Here is a 20,508-nt window from a genome sequence, read left to right as displayed (position 1 = left end):
AACAACATGTAATTTCTTCTTATTCCTTTTAGCCTAGTGACAGAAAAGCTTTAAAACAAAGGGTCTGGAGGAGGATTACTGATTTAAAGTATACTGATATTTCTGACATTACATGCCTTTTCAATTTCTTAGTATTCCTTCATAAGTACAAATTAGCACTCATCATTACAAGCTTCCAGCAGTACATAGGTAATTCAAGAACGATGTTCTTTTTGTCCCAGTAACCTCTGGAACCCAACCTAACATGGATGAATTAAATACAGCCCCCAAGAAGAAAGGAATATTTTAAAGAAAAAGTCCTTAGTCTGAAGTCTTTGTGCTTAAATTTAACAGTTTTCTTGACCACAGGGGTTATTGTAAGAGAAATACAGAGTTACATCTTGAAAGTGCAAACTTTAAAAAGTTTTAAATTGCAAGTAAAAGGCAATGGTGATAGATAGGCTCAGGAAGGTACAAGATGACAGGAGTTGCTGTTATTCTGTCCTCTTCCTTCTCTTCCCTTTTACTGAAGTTATCTATCCTTTCACCTCTAATATTTAGTTTTACATTTTTTTACCCCCTCTCCTAATTCTCACTTGCAATTGGACATAACCCTAGCCAAATAATATCTGGGAATTATAAATGTGTGTATTTGCATATACACAAACATACACACACATGTGCACATGCACATGCACACACATAATGACCAGGTCCCACGCCTTCAAACTACTGGGATTTTACAACTGGTTTTCTTATCCAGTTCTATAACACCTATGTCTATACCAGGAATTCTTCATCATCTCACTCCTCTACCTTTTGGATCTGCCTGCTTGCACTGAGACCACAGACTCTATCAATTCTATTCTTCCTGACTGGGGTACATTCCTATTGAGAATTTATAGATTCTGTATTCAACCAAAAAACATTCTGTACCTAGCTGTGCCATTTACTATCTGGGAAAGTAGCTAAAGCTCTAAGCCTCCACTTTCCATACCTAAAAGCTAACAATAGTAGTACGTACCTCTTAGATTTGTTACTAAAAATTAATTGAGATAATGTGTAAAATGTAGTAATAAATACATAGTTCCCATCAAATGTTGGTTATTTTTATCATCATCACTTAAATCATTAACAGTGAAAAATTGAGAAAATCCAAATTTAACAAGCAAAGCTAGCTTCCATCAAATTCTTCTTACTCTTTATCTCTCCTCTTTGAGATTCTTTTTTTTTTCCATCCTTTTGCCCATTCACATAAAATTTGTTCCATGAGTCTGTGGTTCCCAAACTGTGTGCCAAGGTGTCACAGGGGCTCTCTGAGATACCTAAATTTTTCAAGAGAAATAGAAACTACCAGCTCATGATCATATGATAACCTTTCAAGGGCACCATATCTTTTTCAAAGCTCATTTTACCAGTCACTCTCTTAAAAGGCAAGTACAGTGAGAAAATTCATGTGGATGAAGTCTTCAACCTGAATCCAAGTTCTGAGAGTTGTGCATTGCCCACAGATGCACACACTCCATCACTAAATAATTTTGGTTATTTAAGAAAGCAATAGCAAATTTTCTTCTTTCAATTTATGTATATTAATTTTTCAAGCCATTGCCGAAGTTGTTAAGACATAGAAATGTATTAAGATGCTTGGGACTAATAGACAGAACTCAGGTGTTTGTTTTGTTTTGTTTATTGACCTAGGGGTTCTAGGAAAAAGATACTGTGGGTATCATGAACCAAGAAAACTTGGGATCCCTCTGGAAGTGATTCTCAATCCTGGTTGCTTATTAATATCACATGGAGTAATTACATGCACATTTAACCTCACCAGGGGATCCTGCTATATCTGGTGACTGAGAACTACCACCATAAACAGTATACTTACTAAATGACAAAACCAGAGAAAAGAAAAACTTCCAGAAATGAGTCCTAATTTCAAGTCAAGCCTATCAAGATTATATTTTCATATGCTTTTAAATGGACTTCTCACCATTGCAGAGTATTATGTTAAAACACACTTGAAGAAAAGGTATGTCCTTTAAAACAAAATTCTTAAAGTTTGACAATCTTTCTCCAGAGGAATGTATTAATATGCTAATTTCAATGGTCCTTTCTCAGAGATTCCAAGCCAGCTGGTATTAGGAAAACACACCAGAAAATCTGGACTAGAAAAACACAGGGAAACAACCAACAAGAACCCCACCCCCCACCAAGAACTCGAAAAAAGTACTTCTGGAAAATAAACCACAAAATCAGAGTATAATTGAAAAGAATGAAAATATATAAAAATTCATGTCAAATTTCAAAAAATTAAGATATGATTATAATCTGATATATTTAAAGAAAATATCTCCCAGAAGAATAATAATTTTTCAATAGTGAATGCTTATAAAGTACTATCTGGAAGGCCTGCAGAGCATTAGTGTGACAGAGCCTGCTGGTGTTGGCTTGTGAGAGCTTGGGTTGTGTACATCTCTTCCCATCTGTGTACTTAGTGACACTGGTAGCTTGAACTTGGCCATGGTGATAATATATACACCACAGACATTAGCAAACACTCAAATTTAGATGGTTTTTCCTTTAGAGCTGATTTGTTAAACATTTATGAGCACACTAGATACTAAGAAAACCCACCAAATATGATGAAGTAAAGAAACATCCCCAACAGGCAGGATAGAAAAATTATATCTACCTAACACATCTATTCTTATTGTGGACACAGATAAAAATTTACATATAAAAGTGTGAAAATCTTCAATATTCATACCCTAAAATAATTCTTCTTCCTCTGTTTTCAAACTCTGATAATTCAACTTCACTAAAGGAGAGTTACACTGGGCCACCTGATATCTGTTCTATCTGATGGCAATATTCCTCAGTGTAAATAAGTAAGCTTCTATTCTAAGTTACTCTACAGTGATAATTTAATAATCATTATTATTAATTTTGTTTTTATAATTTTATTTTATTTTTTTTCAGTGTTTCAAGATTCATTGTTTATGCACCATACCCAGTGCTCCATGCAATACATGCCCTCCTTAATACCCACCACCAGGCTCACCCATTAATTTATTTTTTATTTTTTATTATTTTTTAAGATTTTATGTATTTATTTGTCAGAGAGAGAGCGAGAGAATGTGCACAAGTGGGGGAGAGGCAGGCAGAGGGAGAAGTGGGCTCCTCACTGAGCAAGGACCCTGCCCTGATACAGGACTCGATCCAAGGACCCTGGGATCATGACCTGAGCAGAAGGCGGACACTTAACCAAATAAGCCACCCAGGTGTCCCCATTATTATTAATTTAAATCCAAGAAATCCTGCATACTGACAATATTAAGTTTCTACAGAGTGACTCAGTGGTAGAGACTGTCATATAATGGTAGCTTATAACCTGTAGGCCTTCTCTGAAGACACACAGCCTCAGTGTAACTTCCTTCAGAAGCCATCCACCTAGGATGATTAGAGACAGCAGTATTTCCTCAAACTAGAAGAACTGTGCCAGACCAACTTTATAAAAAGTTGCTAGAACTTCATAATGCCACATTTTTTTCTTTTACCATATAATATTCACATCAGTTCATATTTAAAAGTCATCTCCTCTTTTTGTTTTTTAATTTTTTTTTTAATTTGAAAGAGAAGGCAAGAGAGAACACAAGAGGGAGGGAAGGGGCAGAGGAAGAGGGAAAAGCAGGACTCCCCACTGAGCAGAGAGCCCAAAGCAGGGCTTGATGTGGGGTTCAATCCCAGGACCCCAAGATCATGACCTGAGCCAAAGGCAGATGCTTAACTTACTGAGCCACCCAGGCACCACAGTCATCTCCTCTCTTTATGGCTATTCTTGAGGTACTTTCGGGCAAAGGGACAAAGGTATAGGATTTCAACCACTTTACCCCCTACCAGGAGAAACAGAGCAGAAAGCCAAATTCATACAAACTCAAATCTTCAAAGTGCCAGAACCTTATTGATTCATTCCTTTTAAATCTAGATATTTGAGTTTACAAGATCATCCCTAGAAATATCTTAGATACAAAATATTTACCCTAAAGGGGCAGAACAACATCATTTGTCTATTTATTATTTCATCCTAGGGGTTCTACTGATTTGTTAAAGAAATTTTAAGCTAAATTCCCTTGATGACTATCAGATTTATCATGTTCATTAGAAAAGATTACTACTAAATTATTACTTTTTTTAGAAGGAAACTCATTATAAATTGAAGCCTCATAATAATGTATGATTATGTTTCCAAAGATGACCTCTGGCATGTATCTATAGATCCATACGGATGGTTTCTCAGGTCTAATGATTTACTGTCATTGAGAAAAATGAAAAAATAATCTTATAAAATTATAATTACTTACTAATTAATCTAGGTAGGTTTTTAATGAATAGTGCCTTATGAAGCTATATTCTTCTGATTCTAATACACTGTTTTCAAGACAACCTACTTCAATAGCAAATGAACAAAATGATCAGTGAGAATAGGAAAGATACATAGAGCGTCTAAATAAATGGGGCATTTTCCTGAAAAGTATTAAATTGATGAATTCGATTAAAATGTCACTACCATTAAACTCTGTTTAATAAATGTCAAATAAATACTTCAGCAGTGTTCTACAGTCTTCATGACTGTTACTGTATCTGTCAGGGAAGGCATTACCAATTGTTTTTACATTTTATGTGTTCTACCTAATACAAAGATTTACTTTCCCTGTGAGATTGTAATTTTTACCTTTGCTGATGAAACAAAATTCTGAACACTACTGGGCTTGAGTGGGAAAACTTTGAAACCAGGTTAAGATTTTTCCCTTATTTCATGCCAAAATCTGTAATATGAGGGTCTTTTATAGATCCTTTCAAGACATAGGCACACACAAACATATCCTAGGGTATTTTTACAGTACTCTAGAAAAAGGATATATATGTTCAATACCTCAAATCTCCACAATATTCAGTCCATGTAGTAGCATTTGATCCTCAGAGCGTCAAGCAAATAGAGATGATTCTGCTCACTGGGCCAGAGCTAAAGCCTCAGAGAGGCTTTTCAGTAGTGAAGGAGTAGGTATAGGAAGAGGGCCATCTGCGTTAAAGGCTAATGGAATATCTGTTTCAGTAGAAATAGCTGACAGATTGTTGTCTGAACTGCAGAATGTAAAGATGAGTAGATCTGTGTTACTTAGAGGACAGGATATCAACTTACACCCAGAGTTACATCTCAGAAATGGGTGTGAAAATCTCCCACTATAAGTATGTATTTGTCTAATCTTCCCTTAGTTCTGCCAGTTTTTCCTTCATATATTTTGTTCCACTATGAGTTGTCTGCACATGTTTGATTTTTATCTCTCTCATAATTTGACACTTGTCCTTATGAAATTTTCCACCTTATCTCTATAATATTTGTTGTCCTGAGACCTACTATTTCTTACATTTTCATACCTCTATTAAATTTCTTATTTTTGTATTTTTATCAGAATACTTTCTTCCAATTTTTACATTCAATCTGCTTCTGTATTTCTATCCAAAGTACATCTCTGATTGATAGCATATTCATGCCCCTCCCTACCAATGTGATATTTCTCCCTTTTAACTGGAAATTTTTATTACCTTGCTGTTTGATTTCCATATCTATTTTTATTTACTTTTATACCTTTCTTCTGTTCTTCTGTTTTTATTTTCCTTCAGGTCAAATATTTTTTTCATATTCTATTTCATTCCTCTTTGCCTTTTTAGGTACACTTTTTTATGTTCTTTGAGTACTTGTTTTAGAGATTATAATATACATTCTTACAATGTCACTGTCCATACACAATTTATATTCTAATATTTGAGGTAAATGGTAATAAGCAATTTATAAAAGTATAATTTCATTGTTTTTGTTGTCAATTATTTTACTTCTCTGTTATAAACCACAGAAGGATTTTTTTTAGATTTTTTTTAAGATTTTATTTATTTATTTGACAGAGAGAGAAATCACAAGTAGGCAGAGAGGCAGACAGAGAGAGAAAGGAGGAAGCAGGCTTCCCACTGAGCAGAGAGCCCAATGTGGGGCTCGATCCCAAGACCCTGAGATCATGACCTGAGCCGAAGGCAGAGTTAACCCACTGAGCCACCCAGGTGCCCCCACAGAAGGATTTTATTTGCCAGTTCCTTATTAAAGAAATTAAAATAGGAAATACAATGTAGCCTCTTATATTTACCTACCTATTTACCATTTCCAATGCTCTTCATTCATTTATAAAAATTCAGTTTTCTTCTTGGTATTAATTTTCTTTATCCTAAAGAACTTTAACATTTCTTCCACTGCTGGTCTGACAGAAATTCTCTCAGCTCTCATTTATCTCTGTCATTTATTTGTTTATTTTTTTTTTAGTTCACTTTTCATTTCTAAAGAAATTAGATGACCAGGTTTTCTTTTTTGTTCTTTCATTTTAAAGATGTTATTCAATCATTCCCCTGAATCCACTGTTTCTGATGAGATATTAGCCACTCTTAATATTGTTAGTTATTTCCCTGTAGATAATGCATCTTTTTTTTCTGGTGGCTTTTAAGATTTGTTTGGTTTTGCTTCTCAGCATCATGTGTGTGTTTGTTTGTTTGTTTTTTCTTATCTCCTTGAGGCTTCAGGTTGTATCTAGCACATTTGAGGCTGCCTTGGCTCCTCTGGCCAACCTCATAGTCTTTAAGCTTGAGCAAGCACCCTTAGCCCATGTGATTGATTAATTAATTTTTGTTTGTTTGTTTGTTTGTTTTGTATATCTATAGATCATGCATTCTTTCCTAGAAAGAACAGAGCACTTCTGCAGGTCAGATAACTGAAACCAGACCTTCTTATGCAACCCCCAGGGCCCTAAGGAACCAGACCCTCTTGTACTACTTCTGAGCACTGAGATAATGTCTGTAGTTGGAAACATCAACTCTGCACATAATCAAGAAATGTTAGGACCATTGTAGATCCTTTACTGACTGACTGCCCCAAACTCCTTTAAAAATCCCTGCTAGGCAGAAAGCTTGGAGTTGGCCTTTGTTTTTTTGTTTGTTTGTTTGCTTGTTTGTTTTGTTTTGTTTTAAAGATTTTATTTATTTATTTGACAGAGATCACAAGTAGGCAGAGAGGCAGGCAGAGAGAAAGGAAGGGAAGCAGGCTCTCTGCTGAACAGAGAACTGGATGTGGGGCTCGATCCCAGGATCCTGGGATCATGACCTAAGCCAAAGGCAGAGGCTTTAACCCACTGAGCCACCCAGGCGCCCCATGGAGTTGGCCTTTGAATAAGAGTTTGTTCTCCCCAGGTGGCTGACTTCCTGAATAAAGTTCAAGTTCCTTTCCAATCAAATTCATCTCTTGAGTATGGACCTTTCCAGCAGAACTTGGGTTTTGGTAACACACTGATCTTTTTCACAAAATGTGGGAAATATTTACCTATTGTTTATTCAAACAACTTCTCCTTTTCTGTTCCATCCTCTTTCTTCTTTTCATGATTCTATTAGTAGGTGTATTAGATCACTTACTATTATTCCACAGGTAACTGAAACTGATCAGGTTTTTCCCAATCTTTTCCATTTTTTAGATTGAATAATTTTATTGTAATTTTATGTACCTTTATTTCTGTAATGTCCAATCTGCCATAAGTATACTCAATGATGTTTTTATTTGAATACTGAACTTTTTTCATTCTAAGATTCCTATTTGTATCTTTTTTAATAGGCTTTATCTTTTCTGCTAAGATTTCTATCTACTTATTCATCATAACCAACTTTATGTTGAATCCTTGAATATGTTTGCATAGCTATTTTAAGATCTTATTTATTAACTCAACATCTGGGACATCTTGCCATCTGTGTTTATTAACTGCCGGTCTTTAAAATTTATGATCTTGCTTCTAATCTTGACTATAAAGTTTTTATTGTATGCTGGACTTCACAATGATATGTTATTTGGGGTCTGGATTATTTGAACTTCGTTTTATGAATTTTGACTTTTGTTCTTATGAGCAGCTAAAGTATTAGAGAATCCTCTTGCAACTGTCTGGCTTTATTTATTTTCTCATAGTGTTAGTCTATGTTGGTTTAAATCTCAGTCTTACATACGATTTAGGAATTGTGCCTTATCTCTATGACATGGTTTTTCTAGGGTCTCCATTAAATGTCTAAGGTTATTACAAAGCCCATGTATTATGATTAGGCCAAAACTCCAAGACCTCTTAGTCACACAACCACTGCCCTTCAGTGCTCAGTCTTCAATCACCTGCTCTGTAATACATCACAGAGTATTGCCCAGTACTTATAATAGCCCAGCCCTCAGTTAGGAACCTATAAGTATGCTAACATTAACTAATGAACCCTCCCTACAGAGCTCCATCTTTTCCAATATCCTGTACCACAGATTCTAGTCATTTAGGCAGCCTCAGCTCTGAACCCTACCTCCTCTCCATCCTGAAGCCTTGTTTGTGCTCCATCTCTCTGCACCATGGACTGCAAATTGCTCCCCCAAACAAGCTGCAGGGAATGGGACTCTCACCTCATGTATTTCCTTCACTCAAGAATCATAGTTTCAATTGCTTATTGTCCAGTGCTTGAAAGTATTTCTCTCATATATTTCATCCAGTCACTTTATTGTTTAAGGAGGAAGAAAACTCCATTGACTGCTACTTGTTACTTCATGGTTGCAATTTAAACTTGAAGCCAAGTAACACTGAATTCAAAATATACATATTACTTGACTCTTGAAGAATGAAGTACAGTAACAGAATAGTCTTTAAAGCCTGACTTCAAATTATAAAAATAAATAAAAATTAAAAAACACATATGAAAATAAAGAATACATCAATTAGATGGTACAGATGTTGATTTAGTAGAAGTCATGAAATTTAAAATACTAACAAGAAATTGTACATAATGGACGTTTGACATTATTGTCTCTTGCATGTTGTTTCTGACCTTGGTTAAGTAAAATTTAAAATCTATTTTAGTGACACTGTAGTGGAAAGTAAATTACCAACCAAAAGAATTAAGGACACACAGTAGGAGAGATGTACTAGAAAGAAATCAGATGATCACCTTACCAAGCACTAAAAATGATAGTATTTTTTTCCCAAGTCATCATTGTAGAATTTGAAAAGAACCTGTGATATGGTAAATAAGGCACGCTCCTGTCCGTGAACTGGTCAGGAAACATTAAAATGAAAGGGAAAGACTAGACATTAGAGAAATAATTTTGATAGAATAGCATGTTTGAATAAAGACAAGAGTTTAGATTTCTTAGAAAATGATTATTTATCACAGATATGTAATTATATATATATTACCAAAATATGTGAAGAAATTATATCCAATGTGATTAGCTCTTGCCAGTGTTCAATGAGGACTATTTACATATCTTTTAAAAAAATTATCTTCAGGGGCGCCTGGGTGGCTCAGTGGGTTAAGCCGCTGCCTTCGGCTCAGGTCATGATCTCAGAGTCCTGGGATCGAGTCCCGCATCGGGCTCTCTGCTCAGCAGGGAGCCTGCTTCCTCCTCTCTCTCTGCCTGCCTCTCTGCCTGCTTGTGATCTCTGTCAAATAAATAAAATCTTTAAAAAAAATAAAAAAAAATTATCTTCAAAGACAGGCTAATAAAATACTGTACATTATATTGAATGCCACAGGGTAAATGATGTAAATGGTCAAGAGGAATCAAGTCACAGCTTTCTGAATACCATCAATCTGACCAGAGTTATAATGTATACCTACTCAAATAAGGTATAAATAAAAATGCAATAAAGTACATTTCCATAAGAATGAGAAACAAAAGGAAACACAATGGTATCAAAAACACACAAGTGGATATGAATCCTACAATAAAACTTTTGTTTACATTTTAATGGAAGAAAAAATTTCAAACATTTTGTTACAGGATTTTCTCCTTTGGTGCCTGCAGTTCTTGGCACCCCACTTCCAAGAATGAAGTAAAAACAAAGTTTACTGAGTGATAGCCAAATGATAGAACAAATCTCCCAGGGAGGGAGGGGACCTGAGAGGGTTGCCCCTGAGTTTCCAAGTCTAGGGGTTTTTATGGGCTTGTTAGATGGCTGTTTCAATCTGATTAACCATCCCTGTGCCTGTCATTCAATGAGGTTTTTGTTATCTATCAATCACATGGGAAAGAATAAAGGGCTCCTTCCATGGTGGTGTAAAATCCTTTAAGGGTGGTTTTCTCTTAGGCTGGGGGCCCCTTGTCCCTGCCTGTCTTCAAACCATCCTTCACCAAATTGAATAGTCAAATAAATAAAATGGAAGGGGGAAGTAAATTAAGACTGTAATTTCTTGTGCCATCTTCTTATACTTTATTCGTATTGATAAGATTTATGGTTCTGTTGAGACATTATTCTTCACCCGAGAAACCAGAGGAAACATTTTATGACAATTTAAGTATCTGACCCATAAAAAGGAGGGTAAACTAGATCAATAATAGTAAATAATTATCTTCTTGATTTTTTAATACGTATTTAAACTGAAATCAACCAAAAATAATCATTGTCAAAAGGAAATGAATGCATGTTGATAGACTTGCATAAAAGTATTTGTTAAAGTTTAACACCTTGTTTTGTTTTCACATGGAAATGGATTCCACCATAAGGATACTGGTACGGGCGGAGGGAAAAGTAAATATTAAATCCCAAAAGCAAAAAAAAAAAAATGAGAATCAGGAAAATACTGCATGTGTAAGCACACTACTGGGGGCTACTTCAGCATGAAGATTATCAATCAAAACCCAGCAGATTTAGGAAAAGTTCTTGGCCTCTCCCATAATTGCCTAAAAGAATTTAGATAGAGGATAGCTCCAGGAAGAGAGCTATCACTATAGATAACTACATTAAGATATGAACTAGATATGGTAAGCAGCAAGGAATCCAGCAAGGTCATTTTGATCAAAGTTCTCTCTGTCCCATTATTTCTGAATGGCCCAGAAAACATTTGTTTACCAAATGTTTATTCTTTTTCATCTTCCTGTAAATTTCATTCTGTTTCTCTGAAGTCCCATTCCCTGATCCCCTTTTGTTTAGTTCAGGATGACATATATACCTTATTTGCTTCACTGTCTGTGTGGATTCACCATATATATGCTATTAAATCTGATTTCCTCCTACTAATCAGTCTCTGATCAATTTGATTCTTAGTCTGGCTAGAAAGGCCTTGAAAGGGACAGAAATTCTTGCTCCCTGACAATACAAATACACAAAAGGAGTTCAAAACAGATAAAAAGGAATTTGGTGTATTTAAAATGGTAATGTTAAACAGAACTCTAAAGACTACAGGAAATAGAATACTAAAAAAAAAAAAGATTATGCACCATTTTTTATTTTTATTTTTTTTTAAAGGCTATATTCTTTTTTTTTTTTAAAGATTTTATTTATTTATTTGACAGAGAGAGATCACAAGTAGGCAGAGAGACAGGCAGAGAGAGAGAGGGAGAAGCAGGCTCCCTGCTGAGCAGAGAGCCTGATGCGGGGCTCGATCCCAGGACCCTGAGATCATGACCTGAGCTGAAGGCAGAGGCTTAACCCACTGAGCCACCCAGGCGCCCCGATTATGCACCATTTTTTAAATGAGCTATTGTTAAGGCCAATATAAAATTCAACGTCATGAGCAAGAACAACTTGAGAAAGAAAGATGACAGAAGAAAAACAGAAAACTTTAATTGTTGAATATGCCTATACAAAAGATAAATAAATCCCGTTATTAGGGAAGTTAAGCAGAGAGTAAGAAATTTATCAAAGATAGGGAGAGAAAATCTCTGTCCCGAATGTTTAGAGTTCAGCAATAATACAGAAGCCTATAGATTAGCAATCAAGAGAATACATCCTTCAAGAAACAAAATTCAACCAACTAAATTTGAAGGTCTAATTGGCTCTATTTAATGAATCCTGCAACATCCCATCTAGTAAGTAGAGGGGAGCTCCAAAGAGATGTACAAAGAGGAGGGTTTTTATAGCAAGGGGGATAGAGCAGGAAAATTATTATATTTCAGGCAAGGTTTCTTTCTCTTAGAGGGAAAGAGCAGGGTGTCTTATTATGTAGATTAACTAATCTTTCTGTGAAGGATAGAGAGGGCTCCACAGACTCGAACTCTTTGGTGCTAATCAGAAAATTCTTAACTGATAGGTTAAGACCACTTTTCTGGGAGAAACTGAAACTATATTTTTACATTAGGTATTAAGCCATAATTTGGGGATTTGGCCTAAATGATGCCATTTTGGACCTTTCCTTTTTAACCATTGAGATGGGTAAATACAGGATTCAAAATAAGTTCAACGGGAGAAAAGTAAGTGGGATGCAAACTTGAGTACTGCATATTTAAGAAATTTGTATAAAATTATTATTGTAACTTTAGCAGCAGTATCACTCTAAGTACACAAATGAATGCACTTGCCTTCAGATAGCCAACTTAAGAAAACTGCCTAAAATTTTCTAGTTTTTATCGTTCCACTCTACAGCAATTGAGTTTTCATAGACTAATGACTTAATGGCTACTTGCCTCAAACTGTCAAGAGATTTTTTTTTCTTTATGTTATCTCTAGAATAGTTACAATTGCCGTAGTTCAAATTTCATAACATACAGCACTATAGAAGACTGAAGATTTCATTTAATTCAAGGCCATTCTGCTCACTGGTACAAGTTGAGAGCAATTCTCTCAGATGACATTTAAGAATATATAATTATAAATCCAAGCTTTAAAAATATTAAATTATATATTATTAATAGCGTTAATAATTAACTCTAACAGAAAGGATTGTTTATCCCATTGTCTTTTTAAATAATGTGGTATATTACTGATGACATAGTACCTAGTGAATAATTCTAATGAGAATTTAAAAATATTAGCTTTTAAATGGAGAACAGATTTCTAGCCAGGCTTCTAGATGTCTCAATGTATAACAATGTTAATTTTTATTAAATTAATAGAAATTTCAATGAAATTTCCATCCAGATTTAAACATGAAAGTAGTTCTTCAAACAACTTGTCAAACTTAACTATGTCATATGAAAAACTCACAAATACCCAGGACAATTCTGAAGAAGAAGAATCAGTGATGGTTCTACTTTACCATTTCTCAAGTTATTTCATGAGTATAAAACAAAAGATTTCAGATCACCAAACACTGGAATTAATTTTCTCCAACAGACCTGCACTGCAAGATATACCAACATAAGTTTTAGGCTGAAGTAAAATGGTTTGAGATAAAAGCCTCTGAAGAAAGGAACAGAGAGCTTAAGAAAGGGGAGATCCAGAAGAATGTTTCACAGCAATAAGAATGTATTTATATCTATTAATATTATTTTAATGGTAAGTATTTAAAATTCCTTGAAAGACAATTGATCCTGGATCAAAACAACGATGAGGTAACACTGTGTGATGGCTGCTCATCAGTCTGGGTCTGTGGTGATTGTAATGAGCACTATGCAAATCTAGCATAAGTGAAAAATAGACCATTTTCTTTAAGACAGTGAGATAGATATATTATAAAATGTGTTTAATTAAGAAAATATGGTATCTGTTTATATTTGATTAATATGCTAACAGAAAATTGCAAAATGTACAGAAACACAATCAACTATCTATGAGAAGTTGAAATTCAAAACAAAACAGAGTAGTATAACAAATCACTGGGGGAAATTTTGACTGCAATATATGGTTTGGATATAATTGTTTATCCATGTAGGAAAAAGATTATTAGAGCATATACCATCCCAAATAAAGTAAAAGCTTAAGTATGAAAATCAAAACATTAAAATATTTAGAAGAAAATACAGTAAAGTTAATGCTCTAAATTTCTTAGCATGACACAAAAGCCACATCTTATCAAGTAAAAGTTCAATTTGGCTTCAGTAAAATTTTAAATTTCTGATTTAAAAATAGTGCTATAAACCAAAAATGCACGCCACAGGTAAGAAGACTATATTCCTAATGTATATAACCACAGAGTGATATCCACAATATATTAAGGATTATTACTAATCAATAAAAGAAAATCAATAAAATAGAAAAATGGGCAAAGTTAAAACAAACAAATCACAGAACTTAAATGGAAAGTACACATTTAAAACTTACTAGTTATCAGGGAAATGTAAATTAAACAGTTATGAGATACCATTTAATAGTTATCAGATAGGCAAAAGTTAAAAATCCAATAGTGCCAAGTTTCAGAGTGCTGTAGAGCAACAGTAAATCTCATACATGCTCAAGGAAGGATTACTCTTTAGGAGCAAGGAATTTAAAGAGCAATTTGGAAAGACCTCATTAAGATGAATGTGTATATTCCTTACACCCCATGAATCCTACTCCTCAGTAAATATCCTTCTATACTCTTGGTTGTAAAGAAAATTTTGCCCATATGCATAATTAGTCATAATAGAAGCATGTTCATTGTTACACCATCTATAATAAGGAAACATATTTTCATAAATAAGAAAATCAGTAAATTATTTGTGGCACAGTCATATAATAAAATATAATAAGAATAAAGTAAAAAAGTATCAGCATTAAAAATTTAATATATAATGTTCATAAAAAGAAATTTCATAATAGTCAATGTATGGAAACAACCTGAATGTCTACTGAGAGATGACTGATATAGAAGTGACATACTTTCAATAGAATATTACTCAGCCATAAAAATGAGTGAAATTATGCCACTGGGGACAACACAGATAGACCTAATGGGCACTATGCTAAGTGATACAGGCCAGACAAAAAAGAGAAATATCATGTGATTTCACTTATATGTAGAATGTAAGAAATGAAACAAATGAACTAATAAACTGAACAGAAACAGATTCAAACACAGAGGCTAAATTGATGGTTGCCAACTGGGATTGGAGTGGGGTATAGGAAAAAGAGATAAAGGGGATTTAAGAGGTACAAACTTCTAGTTATACAATAAATAACTCATGGAGATGAAAAGTACAATGTAGAGACTACAGTCAATAATATTGTAATAACTTTGTATGGTGACAGATGGTAACTATGCTTATCATGGTAAGCAGTCCATAATGTATATAACTGTGGAATCACTATGTTGTATATATGAAACTATAATAATATTCTGCATCAGTTATACTTGAATTACAAAAAGGAATTTCATTAAGTTACAGGTTTATACCATTTTTATAAAATTTAAACTCATGCCAACAATTCTATCTCTTGTGTATAGATACATTTCTATACTTTAAACATGAAAGCATGCTTATAATCACCAAAATAAGGATAGTTGCTATATCTAAAAAGGATAAAGTGGATATAAGGGGAAAAATAATCTGTGGTATTTTTTTAAGTAATTAAAAAAGGAGGAAAATATGTCAAGTTGTAAAGAGTTGAAAACCTGAGTTGTGGGTACAGAGGAATTAACTATATTATGTGTATATAATTTTTCTTTATGCTTGAGTTTTTTCATTAAAAATTCATATAAAGGATGAAACTGACTTCCATTCCAGTAATGACTGATCATTTGGAACTCTTTGAATATCTCTGAAGGCATTTGAGAACTTAAAAAAAAAGAAAAAAGGAAGGGAAAGGGGTGTACATTGCTGGCCAAAATCCAGCAGATAGCAGAGCTTAGGCAAGAAAAGTTAAAAAGTCTGCTTTTTCCCTCGAGATATGTATAGGGTGGATTTCGATACAGTGGATATGGATAAGGTAGTTGAGAGTTTGAACTTTTTAATCTTTAACATTTTTATATAGATATAATTTCAAACTGAGAAAAAAGTCTCAAGAATAAAAATATTCAATGCATACTCCTATATACTTTATACCAATTTAGTTATTATTAATAATTTATACTATTTGCATACATACCTGCTAATGTTTATTTTTTGAGATGTTTGCATATAGGTCAATATATTATGGTGCTTTATCCCTAAATACTTTAACATATCTAAGAGTATGGACATTCTTCTAGATAATGGCAGTATAGTTAATAATTTCAGTACATTTAACAGCAACACAGTATTTCAATTAATTTTATCCATTGACCAAATATTATCATGTATAACACTGCTCCCTCTGATAACAGCTTCTCATCTAAGGTCAGCTATGTCAAGTATTTGCCAAGTCTTGATAGCCCCCTTTAATATGGAACATTTTCATAGTCTTTATCTACTATGATATTAACATCTTTGAAAAGTAGGGTAACCTCCCAGCCTTTTAAAATAGTCCTATCCTTATTTCTTTTCCTGGTGTTTCCTCCTTATATTCTTAGTCAAAATATAATATAAGCATCTTAGTTTCCTTCACAGGGTATCATATCTGGAAATGATGTTGTCCCATTTATGTGTCCTTCACTGGTAACACGAATTTTCCTCACTCTAAGTGTTGCATGACTCCTCCACTGTATAATGATTATATTCCCTTGCAACTAATACGCAACCTGACATTTTAAAGGCCAAATATCCTGTTTCTTATCAAATTTTCCTCCTAAACTTAAAATCTGTAGATGATCCTTGCCTAACCCAATCTTTATCTGATACTTGAAAAATACAAAGTCTGCATTTAGCAAATAGCACTTGGCATTCTACTATAAACAACAGACCAACTTTATGCCTGTTAACTTAATGCATTAATGGTTATTTACTTGTATTTATTGCTGTTATAGATACATGAATCCTTATATTTGCAATGGTTTATAATTCATTATTGTATTTCATTACTTTGGTGATCAAATTGCTCAATATTTGGCCAGCGGGAGCCTCTCTGAGGTGGCTTCTTTATCTATTTTACATGCCCCCATCATTTTTTTAGCAATTCCTTACTTTTCTGCACAAGAAAATATTGCAGGCTCATCCTGTGTTTATTCCAGCTTTAGAATCAGCCATATTTTTGAAGATTATTGGTTTGATCAACACTTTCAACTGCCTCATGGGACTAGTATAATGGATACTGGAATCTAAAGCTTAGTAAGAGAAAGTAGCTCTGCTTAAATGCTCACTTTGGATAAGGGCCTTAAAAGACTGTACAGTAAAAATAAGGGTAAGCTAAAAGCAAATAGTCAAGTGCAGCTCAACTTCAAATCATCTCATTCAAATTAAGATAAGGTGACATCAGATGGCTACTGCCTTAATGCCCTTCCAGAATCACACACAAAACTTTTCTCAAGAAAGGTAGTACCATCCTAACTATTACTCCCCAAAATACATCTAGAAAAACAATTAAGAAATAAGTAGGCAAACAAAGAAAGAGGAAAACATGGCAAAATTAAAGAGATACAACAGACAACAGAAAGAGATACACAGAGGCTCAAACTACTGCTATTAGCTAACTTTTAAAAGGCTGTATTTAAAATATTTGAAGAAGAAAAATTTAATGTTGAGAATTTCAGCAACAGTATTATATGTAAGAAACAAAGGCTTAAACTGAATATGAATATCTGTAATTAAAAACACAATTAATGGTTTATTTTAATTTTAACAGAAGTGAGACAAGGACAACTGATATCACCATTTCTATTAAACATTGTTATTATATGATCTAGTATATGACCTAGCAAATGTAGTAAAGCAAGAAAAATGTTAAAAGGTTAAAAACAAAAAGACTGGGAGGAAAATAATACTTCTATGTTTCAAATAATATTTGTATCTACAGGAAAATATAAAAAATATCCACATATAAGGTATTAAAATTAAGGGGTAATTTTAGTAGGGTTTTTGGATATAAACTCAATGAGTACAAACAAGAACACAGTGATTTAAAAAAAAATTTCCATTTAAAAAATCACATTAGAAATATCACTGAATAAATCTAACAAGAAGTGTATAGCACTTCTATGTAGAAAACATATTATTAAAAAATTTTAGAAGCTATATAAATTGAGGCATATGACATACTTATCATTCAGAAAACTTAATATTGTATGTATGTAAATTCTCTATAAACTGATCATTAACAATATCTCATTAAGCTTTTAGCTTGGTATGATTATAACATTTGAATGTAAAATGTGACAATCAGGAATAAACTAGCACTCATGAAAAAGGAAACAAAATTGGAAGGACTTCTTTTACCAGATTTCAGGACTTCTAAGTCACTAATTAGGACAGTATAATATTAATACAAGGATATACAAATATATCAAGGGGATAGAATGGAGTGCCTAGAAACAGATATATCTGCACATAATTTATGGTAACAGTGATACTATATATGATGGAGAAAAGGGAACTACTTTATTAACTGGTGGTGGCTCAATTGAATACCCATATGGAAAAATATAGAACTTGAATCTTACACATAACCAGACATAATCAATTCCAGGTAGATTATAGATCAGAATGGCAAAGCAACATAGTTTCCAACATATAACAAAAGACAATATATTCATATTTTCCATGTTAAGGAGAGATTCCTTAAACAAGATACAGGAAATAACCTTAATGGCAAAGGCTTGATAAATTTCACAACCCTCAAGCAAAGAAATCATGTTCATGAAAAGACATTTAATTATGGGGGTTAAAGGCAAGTCACATTCACGGGGAAGATACTTATGATGCATCTAACTAAAAATTGTTCATATTTAGAAGAGTCAATACCAAAAAATAAGCATTAGCTTTGAAAACACACACTGTACAAGAAAGGGTTATCAAGTGGCCTAAAAGCCCCTGGAAAGTTATTTGAGCTTATTAAAGATCAGGAAAATAAAAATTCGAACCACAATGAGATAGCTACATGTCCATCAGAATAGATAAAATATATACATATTGACTGACCATACTAAGGATGTAGAAGCACCAGAACTCTTGCACACTGCTACTAGTTCACTAGTTACTAGTAAACTAGGACTAGATCACTAGTCTACTTTAGAAATTATGTTGGCACTAATCAAGTAAAGTCAATTAATTTCTTTTGATTTATTAATCGTACTCCTAACTAAATTTATGCACATTTGTTCTCTGTTAAGAATGCCATTGCAGCATTATTCATAGTTTCCAACCGAATGTTCATTAATAATGAACTACGGCATATTCATACAATGGAATATTATATAACAACCAAATGAATCAATAATACCTATCTACCTAAATAAACCTGATTAAATCTCAAAAATCATAACACAGAATGAATAAAACTAGAGAAAAAAATAACACAAATGGCATGGTTTTCTTTACACAAAATTTTAAAAAATTAGTCCTTCAAATATATGTAAAATTATAACAACTTATATCTGTAAAACTGTAAAAAATAATTTAAGATAAGGAAATAATTACCATATAATAAGAATGTGGTTCTTTTGCAAGGGAGAAACCCTCTAGTTATTGAGAAAAGGTAATATCCGATTTCTTCACCAACTGAAATTTATATTGGTGCATGTTTTTAAGATAATTAAGTTATATATCTTTTTATTTGTGCTTTCCTTTTTTCTCTTATATCATAATTAGAAAATTAAAATTAAAGGATATTGTGGGGGGAAAATGTCTGCTCAACACCTTTCAACTTTATTCTATATATCCAGAAGGAAATGACCTACCTAAGAATGACTTAAAGGACTTCAAAATCTCTCTAAATCTCTTCCCAGCACAACAATTCTTTGTTTTTCAACACTTGACTCCCATGAAAAGAAATCCAGGATGAATTCTACCCAGAACAAATGACTAGACAAAACCAGGTTGTATCTGTTTCCCACCCATTATTATAGGATTGCACACTATCGAGTGCCCAAAAAAAATGTGATTGGAAAAGTAAACAGGGGTTACATTACAAAAGTTTTTTCCTTTTTTCCTTTTTTTCTTCTTTCTTTCTTTCTTCTCTTTTCTTCTTTTTTTTTTTTTTTTTTTTTTTTTTTTTTGTAGATATATAAGCACATATGCTATGTTAACCTTCCTCATATGTCATCCCTGGGATATACCAATATTGCTGAAGAAAAGAATGATAAATGTATTTGAACTTTAAGATTAATGTATTTCATCAACTTACCTCAATGAGAGTCTTGCAGAGGCTAAAATAAGAAAATAATATAAATGCACCAGCATGACATATGATCATATAGTATACCAGTGCACATTATTTTAATTTTTTAAATTAACTTATAGTCCTTGAGCAAGTATTTTTTACTTGGGCCATAATTCTAACTTTAGTAAATAAAAATAAACCTGTTTTGTTATCTAGGACTGCCCTACAAAATACCATAGACTGAGTGACTTAAAAAAGGAAATTTATTTTCTCACAGTTCTGAAGGCTGGAACTGAAGATCAAGTTGCCAGTAGGATTGGTTCTCTCCTTGGCTTGCAGATGGCTACCTTCTCTCTGTGTTCTCATACAGTCTTCTCTGTGCACACACACACATGGTATCCCTTTATTTTCTTCCTGTAAGGACCAGTCACATTGGATTACTACACTGCCATTATGAACTCATTTAACCTCAATTACGTCTTTAAATACCTATCACCACATACAGTCAGCTTAGTGGTTAAAGTTTCAGTATATGAATGTTGGGGGTACATAATTCAGTCCATCATGGGGACTAAATTAACTTGAAACTTTCTTCCAGCTACAATTCCCACAGAATCTT

General features: G+C 33.4%; 1 long non-coding RNA gene across 1 annotated transcript; it reads right to left on the bottom strand.

The window, feature by feature from the left end:
* Positions 1–1,184: 1,184 nt before the first annotated feature.
* On the bottom strand, positions 1,185–20,297 carry LOC125081382 (uncharacterized). The gene is made up of 3 exons (XR_007121664.1): positions 20,165–20,297; positions 11,035–11,171; positions 1,185–1,304 (listed from the first exon to the last, which is right to left on the bottom strand). It is a non-coding gene; the product is annotated as an uncharacterized LOC125081382 (long non-coding RNA).
* Positions 20,298–20,508: the final 211 nt, after the last annotated feature.

The sequence above is a fragment of the Lutra lutra genome, chromosome 11 (assembly GCF_902655055.1).
Source record: "Lutra lutra chromosome 11, mLutLut1.2, whole genome shotgun sequence".
NCBI classification, from domain to species: Eukaryota; Metazoa; Chordata; class Mammalia; order Carnivora; family Mustelidae; genus Lutra; species Lutra lutra.
This window is presented reverse-complemented; position numbering and strand designations above follow the sequence as displayed.